The following is a 10,529-nucleotide window of genomic DNA, read 5'->3' as shown; positions in this document are numbered from 1 at the left end:
AAACCATCAGGGTTGACACCAAGCTGGATGCGTTTTAAACATCTGCGAGTCCCAGGCTGCTCCATGGGGACAGCGGCTCCCGGAGGCGCCGGATCCCGGACCCGTCCGTCCTCTGAAGGTGCTCACGCGACGCCGCCCACCCGCCCAGTCTCCTCCTCCCTGTCGCAGTTCATTAAGATCCCCGGTTGTGGCGGAAATGTCACAGGGGAAGGAAAAGCTGTTGACAATTTTATTTTTAAAAGTAGCAGAGAAGAGGGTGAACCTTGTAAAAATAGCAAGCCCGCCACAGCATCGCGCCCAAAGCCAACGTCGCCGAGACAGCAGAGTTTGGTGTCAAGGAGAACGGGGAGCCAGGCATTGTCCCAGCGTCTCCTGCACGGGCACAGGATCCAGGGTCGAGAACGAACCATGGGATGTGGGTCCCCCCAGGGCTGACCGCTGACCCGCGTGCCAGGGCTGTGGGCCGCCTCCCGTGGGTTCCTCTGCGACGGGAGCTTCCCCTCCACGCCCGCCTGTGCCCGACCCAGCGGGTCAGGTCCCCCTGCCACCCTACGGAGCATAGGGCAGGTCCTCCCAGAGAATCTTCCCTCCCACCAACTGCTTAGACACCCAACGGTGCTTCTAGTTTCCTTTGACGCTCCGGGTTTTCTGTTGGGAGGAGCTGGGGTGTTTCGGCGAGAGCGGGGATTGCGTGGGAAGCACCTTGCCAGAGGGCTGGAGGCCACGGGGTGAGGACCTTTGCCAGGTGGCCCAACAGGAGAGATTGGGACAGGAGGGAATCTTGGGCTGGTGCCCCCTGGCCCCCTGCTCTGGGCGTCTGTCCCCTGGCACCCCCAGCTCCAGGCGTCTGTCTCCCAGGTCACTCCCTGCTCCAGGAGTCTGTCCCCCTGGGACCACCTGCTCTAGGCGTCTATCCCCCAGGTCACCCCCTGCTCTGGGCATCTGTACCCCCGATCCCCCTGCTCTAGGCCTCTGTCCCCCAGCCCCCCTGCTCCAAGCATCTGACCCTTGGGGCCCCTGCTCTGGGCATGTGTCCCCAGGCACCCCCGTGCTCTGGGCGTCTGTTCCCCAGGCCCCCCTTGCTCTGGGCATCTGTCACCCAGCCCCCCCTACTCCAGGCGTCTGTGCCCCAGGTCACCCCCTGTTCTGGGCGTCTGTCCCCCGGGGACCTCCTGCTCTGGGCATCTGTCACCCCGGCCCCCCTTGCTCCGGGCATCTGTCCCCCAGGTCACCCTGTGCTCCAGGTGTCTATCCCCTGGGGGTCCTCTGCTCCGGACGTCTGTCCCCCTGCTCCCCCTGCTCTGGGGGTCTGTCTCTGAGGTCTGGGGCTCAGCCCGCGTTCCGCGGACTTATGAACACACTTCGTAGTCCTTGGAAACCTGAAAGGTTGAGGTCGCATCTGGGAGCCGAGAGGCTGGGGGCACAGGGGGGAAGCTGCGAGCCCCAGCCCTGCGCAGAGCCACAGATGGAGGGTCCTGGGGCAGCTGGAAATCACGGGGAGGCCACTGAGGGTCCCCAGGCGCAACCCCAGGCACGAGCCCTTCCGCGGGGGCACTGAGAGCCCTGAGGCAGGACGTGTCCTTCTGCCTTTAGGGAGTCCAGGGCAGAGGGGAGACCACAGACACACGTGAGCGCTGCGGGCTTCAGAGTGGGTGAACACACTTGCAGCACTTAGAGAGCGTCTGCTGTATACCAGGGTCTGTCCTGGGTTCTGAGGTCACAGAGATGCACCTGGGAGGCCCAGAGGGAGAAGAGGCCGGTGGTCAAGGACGATGCTGCGTGGTCAGGACGATGGGCCGGCACGCGGGAGAGCCCAGAGGGAGCCCCGTCCAGGCGATGCTGTGATGGTGGCGCTCCAGGTGTGCGTGGAGCCTAAAGCCCCCCACCCACCACCGCCTTCGTGGGTCAGTAACAGCAAGTCCCAGAGCTGGAGACGTGCCCCAGGCCCCCCGGCTGGTGTCCTCGGACCGATGGAGTCCTTCTGGGGGACCGTGATTTAGAAGCAGAGCATGAAACTTGCTACGGGCCCAGATCTGAGATATTTCTCGACGATGGCAGAGACAGTTCGTCCCATGAGGGGCTTCGAGATCATGCTTCTGGCAAAGAGGAAACACCGAGGCGTTAATTAAACCGGATTCCAGGAAGCACAAGCACGCCCATGTGTATGCTCTGTGTCCTGCCCAGGCTGGGCCCCCATGGTCCCCTCCATCCACCGCCCCCTCCATAGGCACATTCTGCACACTTGGCGCCCCTGGGGGAGACACGGAGTCCTCAGGCCCCAGGCTCGGGGTCGGGGGGGCCTCCCTGTGGGTCCCCCAATGCCTGTGCAGGCCAGCCGACTCCCAGAAGCCCTGCTCTCAGGGGGGACGGTCCCCCAGCGTGCCCCCAGCTCCTGCAGTTTCCAGGGGAGGCTGAGCTAACACCCTGCCGTGCCTCTCCCCACACCACGCGAGCCCTGTCCCCGCTGCCACGTGCGCCTCACCCTTGAATCTCTGGCTCCCGGGGGACCCCAGGCCGAGACCCGGGCACAAAATCCTCTATGAAGGGTGGTCTCCGATTGCAGCCAGCCAACACAGCTCCCAGCTCCGCAGCTGCAGGTCGCCCCCGGGGCCGTGCATCCCTTCCCACAGGCAGGTCTTCTGCGCGTCCCACTAAAGCCAGGCGGCCCCCAAAGAGCATGCGCTGGAGCTTCTCAAGCATTAACTAGGTGACCCCCTAACTCCCGAGGCCGGTCCTCCATCCCCACGAAGGAGTCGCCGTGGCCGCCTACGCGGGTGCCGAGAGACATCGCTCATGGCTTGCCTGACACCCGGGTGCGGCCCAGAGTGACAAGTGCGCCTCCCCGTTCAGCCTGAGGCCTGTGGGGCCTCGGTCTCCTCGGAGCCCGGGGGGGCGATCGTGTCCACTGGCAGAGCTGACCCTTCCCTGGGCGGTTCTCCGCGACCACCGTCGGGGCCCTACTGCGTGCAGGCTTTGTTTTAGACACTGAGGGGGTCGTGGCTCGCTGCAGGCTACGGAATGGCTGCTAAAGCATCCCCGTAAAAAAATAAATAAATAAAAAATTAAAAAATTAAAAAATTAAAAAATTAAATAAATAAATAAAGCATCCCCGTGTCCCAGAGAGGAAGACCGAGGCACACAGAGGCCGGGCGATGTGCCCCAGGTCACACTGCCAGGAGTGAAGGCTACGCCCGGAGCCCGGACCTGGTGCCTCCGTGGTCCACGCTCAGACTCCCTGCTCGGCGTCCTGAGCGCACACGCGGGAATCAGTCGAGAGGCCAGTAACCAGCGGAGGCTGCCTGCGTCCCAGGCTAAGTCAATGCCTGTATTTATTGAGATCACGTCTCAACCAGGGTATTTTTAGGCAGTCTAGCGTTGTGATTCTCTAGCACTGGGAGTGTATTAAACTCAGCCCTACTTACCAAAAATATGCCTGTGTCCACACTGCCTCTCGCACCGAGGCGAGGAGCCGGCAGGAACAACAGGGCTCCGCTCTCCGCCCGCGGGCTCGGAGGGCGCCGGGGCCTGGGCTCGGCCGGCGGGCCGGCGCCGCTTCGCCCAGCTCTGGCTCTGACGACCCAACTCCCTCAGTACCGGGGAGGGGGGCTCCCCCGTAAGTTAAAAAAAAAAAGAAGAAGAAGAAGATGGACAAAGATGGAGAAGAGAAACAGGCAGAGAGGAAAGAACAGATTCCCGACTTTCCTGAAACGAAATCGAAAGTGGCACATAGGAGGACGCGCAAAGGAGTCCACACCGGCCCGCTGGCTCCTTCCATCTGCCTCCTGCACCGAGCGAAGCGGCGAGATCAGCGATATCGAGGGTGAGCACACAGTCGCAGGCCCAGGAACCGAGGCAAGACCTGGGAAGGAAGGCAGGGGACACTTGGCAAGCATCCTCCGCGAGCCAGGCTCCGGCAGGCATCCCCCTCCGTCCTCACGGAGGCAGGAGGCCACCCGGCGAGGCCCAGGCAGAGCGCTCAGGCCCCCTTCAGCTCCAGCTCCCTCGCTATCGTGCCTCCTCCAGGCTGCCTGCTGGATGAGTTTTGGAGGACGGAGGACGGGGCGACCGCCCTGGGGCTCCCAAGGGCACCGGGGTCACCTGGGCAGAGGGCACAGTGAGGTCAGCCTCCGGGACCACTCACGCGTCCCCTCGAGGCAGGACAGGCCGGTCTGGGTCACGTCCCGCACACCGGAGGAGCATCCCACACACCGGAGGAGTGTGGAGCCACGGAAGGTCCCGTGCAGAGAGGGGCACCACCAGGCCTGTGCCCTCACCCTGGGGCCCCATCCACAGTGCAGGGGAGAGGGAGCACATGAGGGGGGCGACCAGGGCCGGGCTCCCAGCTGGAGCCGTGCACGTGTGCTGGGGCGGGTGAGCCACGGGCGTGGGGGTCAGCCTGGCGCCATCTGTCCTCCCAGGACAGGAGCCCCCCGGGCCCTTGGATCCCTGTCTTCCCCTCTCCAGGCACCGGCGACCCCAATGGCACAATGTTTCCTGAAGGGTCCTGAGTGATGGAGACAGGGCCCCGGGCAGGCCAGCCGGCGGGGAAGGGAGAGCATCGGGAAAGGTACCGTCCTGCCCCCTGAGGGTGGCCAGCAGCCTGCGGGGTGAGGCCTGGGGGCCCACAGCAGCGCCGGACCTCGGACGGGCTGTCCCCCACAGAAGGGACGCTGAGGCCTGGGTCACTGCCCCCGGCAGCTGCTTGCACCTGCGCCCCTGCCATCTGCTGTTGGCAAGGCCGGGTGGTCAGAGGGAAGAGGGCCGAAGGCCGCTCGAGGGTCGGGCTCCCCAGCCCCGGCTCTGGACCACCCCCTCCTCCTCTGACCCAGCTGCGCAGCCGCCCTGAGGCTGGAAGACCCCTCGGTGCCCCTCAGCTGCTCTGGGAACCTCCTGGAGATCCCTGGCCGGAATCGGGTCCAGCCTCCAGGGTGTGGGAGGGCAGCGTCCAGGCACCAGAGGCTCATGGGGATGCCCCCCGCCATGTGGTGATCCAGTAACCTCTCTCCTCGGGAACCCACGTCATGTGGGTCCTCTCCACGGAGCCCGCACCTGGGGTGCTGACTGTGTCAGCAGGAGCCTCCGGGGCCTCCACGGGTGGGCCCAGGCCACCCCTCTGCCGCTAAGCGGGTGAAGGCGGCGCTCCCCTCTCCTAAACCCTGTGCCACAAAACAGGGATGTTTCTGGAAAAGTAAAATTGGCTCCCCGGGGGGAAACATGCTAACTAGCTTCATTTCTGTTTTGAGAATTGATACAAGCCTGCACAGAAATATCTTGAAAAGCGGAGTATATGTGCGTGCATGTGTGTGCACGCAGTGTGCCCGCCCCGCTGTGCCATCCTGTGAGAGCCGCTGTCACCACAGACGCCAGGTCACTCGGGGGCCTCGGGAGCCGGCAGTCACCCGCAGACCCCGACAGGGACGCGCAAGGCCGGTCCAAGGCCCCCGGAGCCCGGCTCCCGCGCCACCGCCGCACCCTCTCATTTCAGCCAGTTGGTGAGACCAGCCCATGTTCACCGTGTGCTACGCGCACGCTGGTCGATCCCACCCCCAAGGCCTGCGCTCACAAGGGGAAGCGGTACATCGCGTTCGGGAGCTTCCGAGGGGGCAGCGGGCGTGCTCGGGCCTGGCGGAGGCTAAGCGAGCCGGATGGCCCGCGGGGACGGTCCTGACTCTCCCCCCCACAGAGGGCTTTGGGGTAAAGATCCACGGCTGGGGCACCACGGTTCTCCCCAGCCCCACGCTCCCACCCACGCCCCGTCCTGTGCTCACCTCGTGGTCCCCCTGCTGCAAGGACCTCGGGGAGGAGCAGCCCCATGAGCCTCCTGCCGCGCACACCACCTTGGGCATTTTAATGGCCCAAACTGTCTTCCGGTCACATCCAGCTGCAAGGGAGCCGGGCAACCTCGCGTCCAGCTGAGAATAGGGGCGCTGTGACGAGACGCGGGGGGTGAGTGTCGGCGCCTCCAGCAGCCGCTTTCACAACTGCTAACGTGCATTAGTGTCAAGCATCCAGTGACCTTTGAGTGCGCAGAGTTAAGTACGCTGTGTTCCTTCTTTTATGAGTAGACTGCTGAAAGTAAACAGATTTTATGTCTTAGAATAGTTTTATGTTTACAGAAAAATTGAACACAAAGCATAGGGAATTCCTGTACGTGACACACAGATACACTCACAGGCACCCACTCATTCTCACACACATGTGCACACATGCACGCATGCACGCTTTCATATGCGCTTACCTGAGTGATCACACGCGTGCACACACATGCTCACACGGACGCACCCACTCATTCTCGTGCACACATGCACACACGCACACTCACATGCGCTCACCTGCGTGATCACATGCATGCACACACACGCTCAATCACACGGACACACCCACTCATTCTCACAGACACGTGCACACATGCACGCACACAAGCATGCACACACGCACACGCACAATCCCACTCACGTGCACACGCACAATCACTCGCACACTCACTCATGCATGCACACTCTCACATGCACACGTCTGCTCACCATCACTCACATGCACGTGGACGCATGTCCACTCACACAATGCTCACATGCGCGCACACACACAAAATTCCTCCTAGTGGTCGCCGTGGGGCGTGTCTCCCTGTTGATGCGCCAATCTCCATATGTTACCTGCTCACCTGAGGGCTCACTGCTCGTGCTGTAACCTCTATGGGCTGGAACAAACGTGTAATGACATGGACTCACCATTACAGCAACACCCGGAGAAGTCTCACTGCCCTGGAAGCCCTGTGGCCCCCCTGTCCCCCTCCCCGCACCCCAGCCACCGCAGGTCCTAGCACCGTCCCCACAGTGTCGTAGAGCTGGAGTCAGTATGCGGTGCTCCCCGATGGGCTGCTTTCCCTTCATTATGTGCACTTGAAGGTCTTCCCTGTCTGTTCACGGCTCCATAGCTCATTTCCTCCTAGCTCTGCGTGGGAGTCCCTCATTGGGCTGGACCACAGGCTGCGTGGGCTTCCTCCAAGGCCCCGAGGTGGCCTTCCCCTCGGGTGATCACGGAAAAGCAGAGGCGTGCAGGGTTTGGCACCGACATACGTTTTCAGCTCTTTCGAGCATACACAAGGAGCATAATTGTGGATCGGACGGTAAGGGTCTGTGCAGCTTCCTGAGAAAACTCCATGCCCCCTGCCAGCCGCAAGCGGCCGTTCCCGTCGCTTCACGTCCACACCAGCACCAGCTGTTGTCAGCGGGTCCGTTCTGACCGAACTCATGGGTGCGCGGTGGCGTCTCACGTGTCAGTGCACAATCCCCCACGCCACGTACGAATCTGTTCCTGCCTGCCGTCTCGCGGGCGGGGGAGGTTTCTGTTCCAAACTTCCAGCCACGTTTTTTACTGGGTTCTTTTCTTATTAGGCTTCTGTGGTCCTTTGTCGATTTTGGATTCAGGTCCTTCGTCAGACATGGCTTTGCAAGTGTTGTCCCCGTTGGTGGCTTGTCTTTCTGTTCTCTTAGCAGAGCCGTGTGCAAAGCAGACATGTTTAATTTTAATGAAGGCTGACTTAGTATTTTTTTTCTTATTTTATGGACCGTATGTTTGGTGTTGTAGCTAAAAACTCATCACCAAACTCAAGGTCATTTGTATTTCCCTAATTTCCTCTTCTAGGAGTTTACATTGAAGTCTGTGATCTAGTACAAGTTCACTTTGATGACACGTGTGAGATCAGTGTAGAGATCATTTTTTTTTGCATGTGTACGTCTTTGTGAATATTTTTGCGACCATTAAATATTGATGATGAGGACCTACAAAGAGACTGGAAAATATTATGATATGATGTTGAGTGGAAGGTACTGGGCAAATCCCATCTTTGCAGTAGCTTCAGGTGTAGAGGGAATGGGAAGCAAGAGAGAAAGGAGGAGCGTGGTGGTGAGGCGAGCAGCACGGTTGCAGAGAACCCAAAGGGCTGGTACAGACACCCACCCCCTCCCCACCCCCTGCCCCAGGGCCTTGGGCTGCACATCTGCGTACTGAGAGGGGCAGACAGAGCCTGGGCAAGGCCTGGGAGAGGACCAAGGCCTGGAGAGGTTCAGCTAAGTGGTGGGAAGGGAAACGCTGGAAGCCACACAGGCTTCTCCTCCAGAGCCACCTGCGGACTCTGAGCTCCACACAGCCTCACTGGCCATGGCTCTCACTCCGAGCAGCAGAACCAGGCTGGATCCAAGGTCTCCTGAACTCCATGCTGCTTATCCACCCAAGGCTTTGGGCCCAACTCCACTTGAAAACCCTGATCCTGGCAACATAGGTTGGACTGTGAGAGACAAGAGGACCTACATGGTCCAGACCCAGAGCAGAATGGTCCTCCTCTGCCTAGCTTTCTCTCAGGCCCCACATTTTCCAAAGTCTGGAGCACAGGGCTAGATAGTAGCCAACTGGCATCCATTCTCTGGCCAGCCCTTCATCCCCGATCCTCCCCAGGAGCCGGGCCCTGTCCAGGGTCTCGCTGTCCCTCCCACAATACAGGCATGTGCAGCCCAAGGCCTGGGCCCAAGTGCGGGGGAGCTGCATCAGTCCTTATGGTTTCCTGTAGACCATGCCACCCACCCAGCATCATGTCCCTCCTTCTTCCCTTCTCTCTGTTACCCAAATTCCAGCATGAATCCTCATAATAGCCTGGCTGGTGTCCTGACTATAAGGCCACATGGGAGCTCCTATGCAGGGCCATCCTTACACAGACCCTCCAGTGGGGGTGTCTATGCCGGCCCATCCTTACAGGGACCCTCCAGTGGGGGCATCTATGCAGGCCCTTCCTTACAAGAACCCTCCAATGGACCCTCCAGTGGGGGTGTCTATGCAGGGCCCATCCTTACATGTACCCACCAGTGGGGGCCTCTATGCAGGGCCCATCCTTACAAGGACCCTCCAGTGGGGGCGTCTATGCAGGCCCTTCCTTACAAGGACCCTCCAGTGGGAGCGTCTATGCAGGGCCCATCCTTATACGGACCCTCCAGTGGGAGTGTCTATGCAAGCCCATCCTTACAAGGACCCTCCAGGGGGATGTCTATGCAGGCCCTTCCTCCAGTGCATCTGACCCACTGCGCCTCAAGCCTCCTGGGAAGGGAAGTATTTCCTGAACACTGCTGATGTCCTGAATACCCAACATCTATGAAGCCCAAATGAACTTGTTAAAAATAAAAAGGTGCTGATGATCATTTGCTGTGAGTTTAATCCAATTAAATGACTTACTTAAAATGAGGCTTTGGGGATGACAACAGGAGCACGCGGTAATCAGGAGCATACTGGCTCCTTCCAGTCCAGGACCCTTCCAGAGGAGGCTGGACAAGTGGACAGCCACCCCGTGCTCAATGACACCCGGACTGGGAGCCGGCTGGCAGCCTGGTACATGTGAACGCTTCCAAAGTCACAACGTTCTTTCTTATATTAATCAGAACCCGTTGTCCCGAAGCTCCCATCTGTCGAAGCTCTGCCAACCCCCCTCAGTCAGCCACTCAGAACAGATCTGTTCCCTGGGCCCGGGGAAAGGGACAGATCTTCGTGTGTCTGGAGGGAGCCGTCGTGTCCCCGTGCCCCGCCCCCGCCACCTCCACAACCCAGAGGGAGAGCTGCCACTTAAGAGACACACTGTTTGTCGACTGTTTTATTTGGGTCAAAGCACAGTGATTCCCGTTGAGGATGAGGAAGCTGGATTCAGAGAGGTGCGCTGCTCGCCCAGGGTCCCCCCGGAGGAGGAGATGCTGATGCAGACTCACCCTCTTTGACTCTGAAAGCCACCTTCTCTCTCTTGTAAAGGAGCACCTGCAGTCCTAACGGTGCTTCTCAGGGCCAAAGGACCCCTCTACTAGCCCTGCCAACGGCCCTTTTGCAAAAGGGAACTTCAAATGCCCTGCCCCGGGTGGCAAAGGCACCCCTCCCAGAGGGGAACCTCTCCGCTTACCCTTCTGTATCTTTTAGGATTGCCTTCAGGTCAAATAACAGAATGACTGGCCAGCGGTGTCTTAAACAAAGAAGTGGCTTTAGACTCCGAGATAGGCAGCCCAGGCTTGTGCGGTGACTGAAAACCGCCACCAAGAGCCCAAGCTCTTCTGCATCCCACCATCTACAGCAAGTGGCCCATTGCCTCACACTTGCAAAATGGCAGATCCACCTCCAGGCACGACTTCCTTCAGGAAGAAGAGGGACGGACAAAGGCTTTCTCCTGAGTCTGCTCCATCTTCATTCCAGAAGGGAAGCACTCCCCCGCTCACTTCCTCCTACACCTCAGAACTAGGCCATAGGCCAAAGACCAATCATTGGCCAGGAGAAATGAAATGAGCATTAACTGGATTAGATCAATCATGCCTCCTTCCCAGGGGTGGAGTGGACACTGTCCTGCCTGGACTTTGCATCCCTCACAGCTCCCTGGACTATTAGAGGCTCTGTTAGCTGGAGGTGGGAACAGAGTCTAAATACGGACCATTAAGAAGGCCTAGGAGGGTGTGGCTTCACCTTCAGAAATGTAATCACCCTGAGTTGCCAATACCTGAAAATCTCTT

The 10,529-nt window shown here is 59.9% G+C and overlaps 1 long non-coding RNA gene across 1 annotated transcript; it reads right to left on the bottom strand.

The window, feature by feature from the left end:
• Positions 1-215: 215 nt before the first annotated feature.
• LOC140597521 (uncharacterized) lies at positions 216-3,859 on the bottom strand. The gene is made up of 2 exons (XR_011999370.1): positions 3,423-3,859; positions 216-2,096 (listed from the first exon to the last, which is right to left on the bottom strand). It is a non-coding gene; the product is annotated as an uncharacterized lncRNA (long non-coding RNA).
• Positions 3,860-10,529: the final 6,670 nt, after the last annotated feature.

Source organism: Vulpes vulpes, unplaced genomic scaffold (assembly GCF_048418805.1).
Source record: "Vulpes vulpes isolate BD-2025 unplaced genomic scaffold, VulVul3 u000000711, whole genome shotgun sequence".
NCBI lineage: Eukaryota > Metazoa > Chordata > Mammalia > Carnivora > Canidae > Vulpes > Vulpes vulpes.
This window is presented reverse-complemented; position numbering and strand designations above follow the sequence as displayed.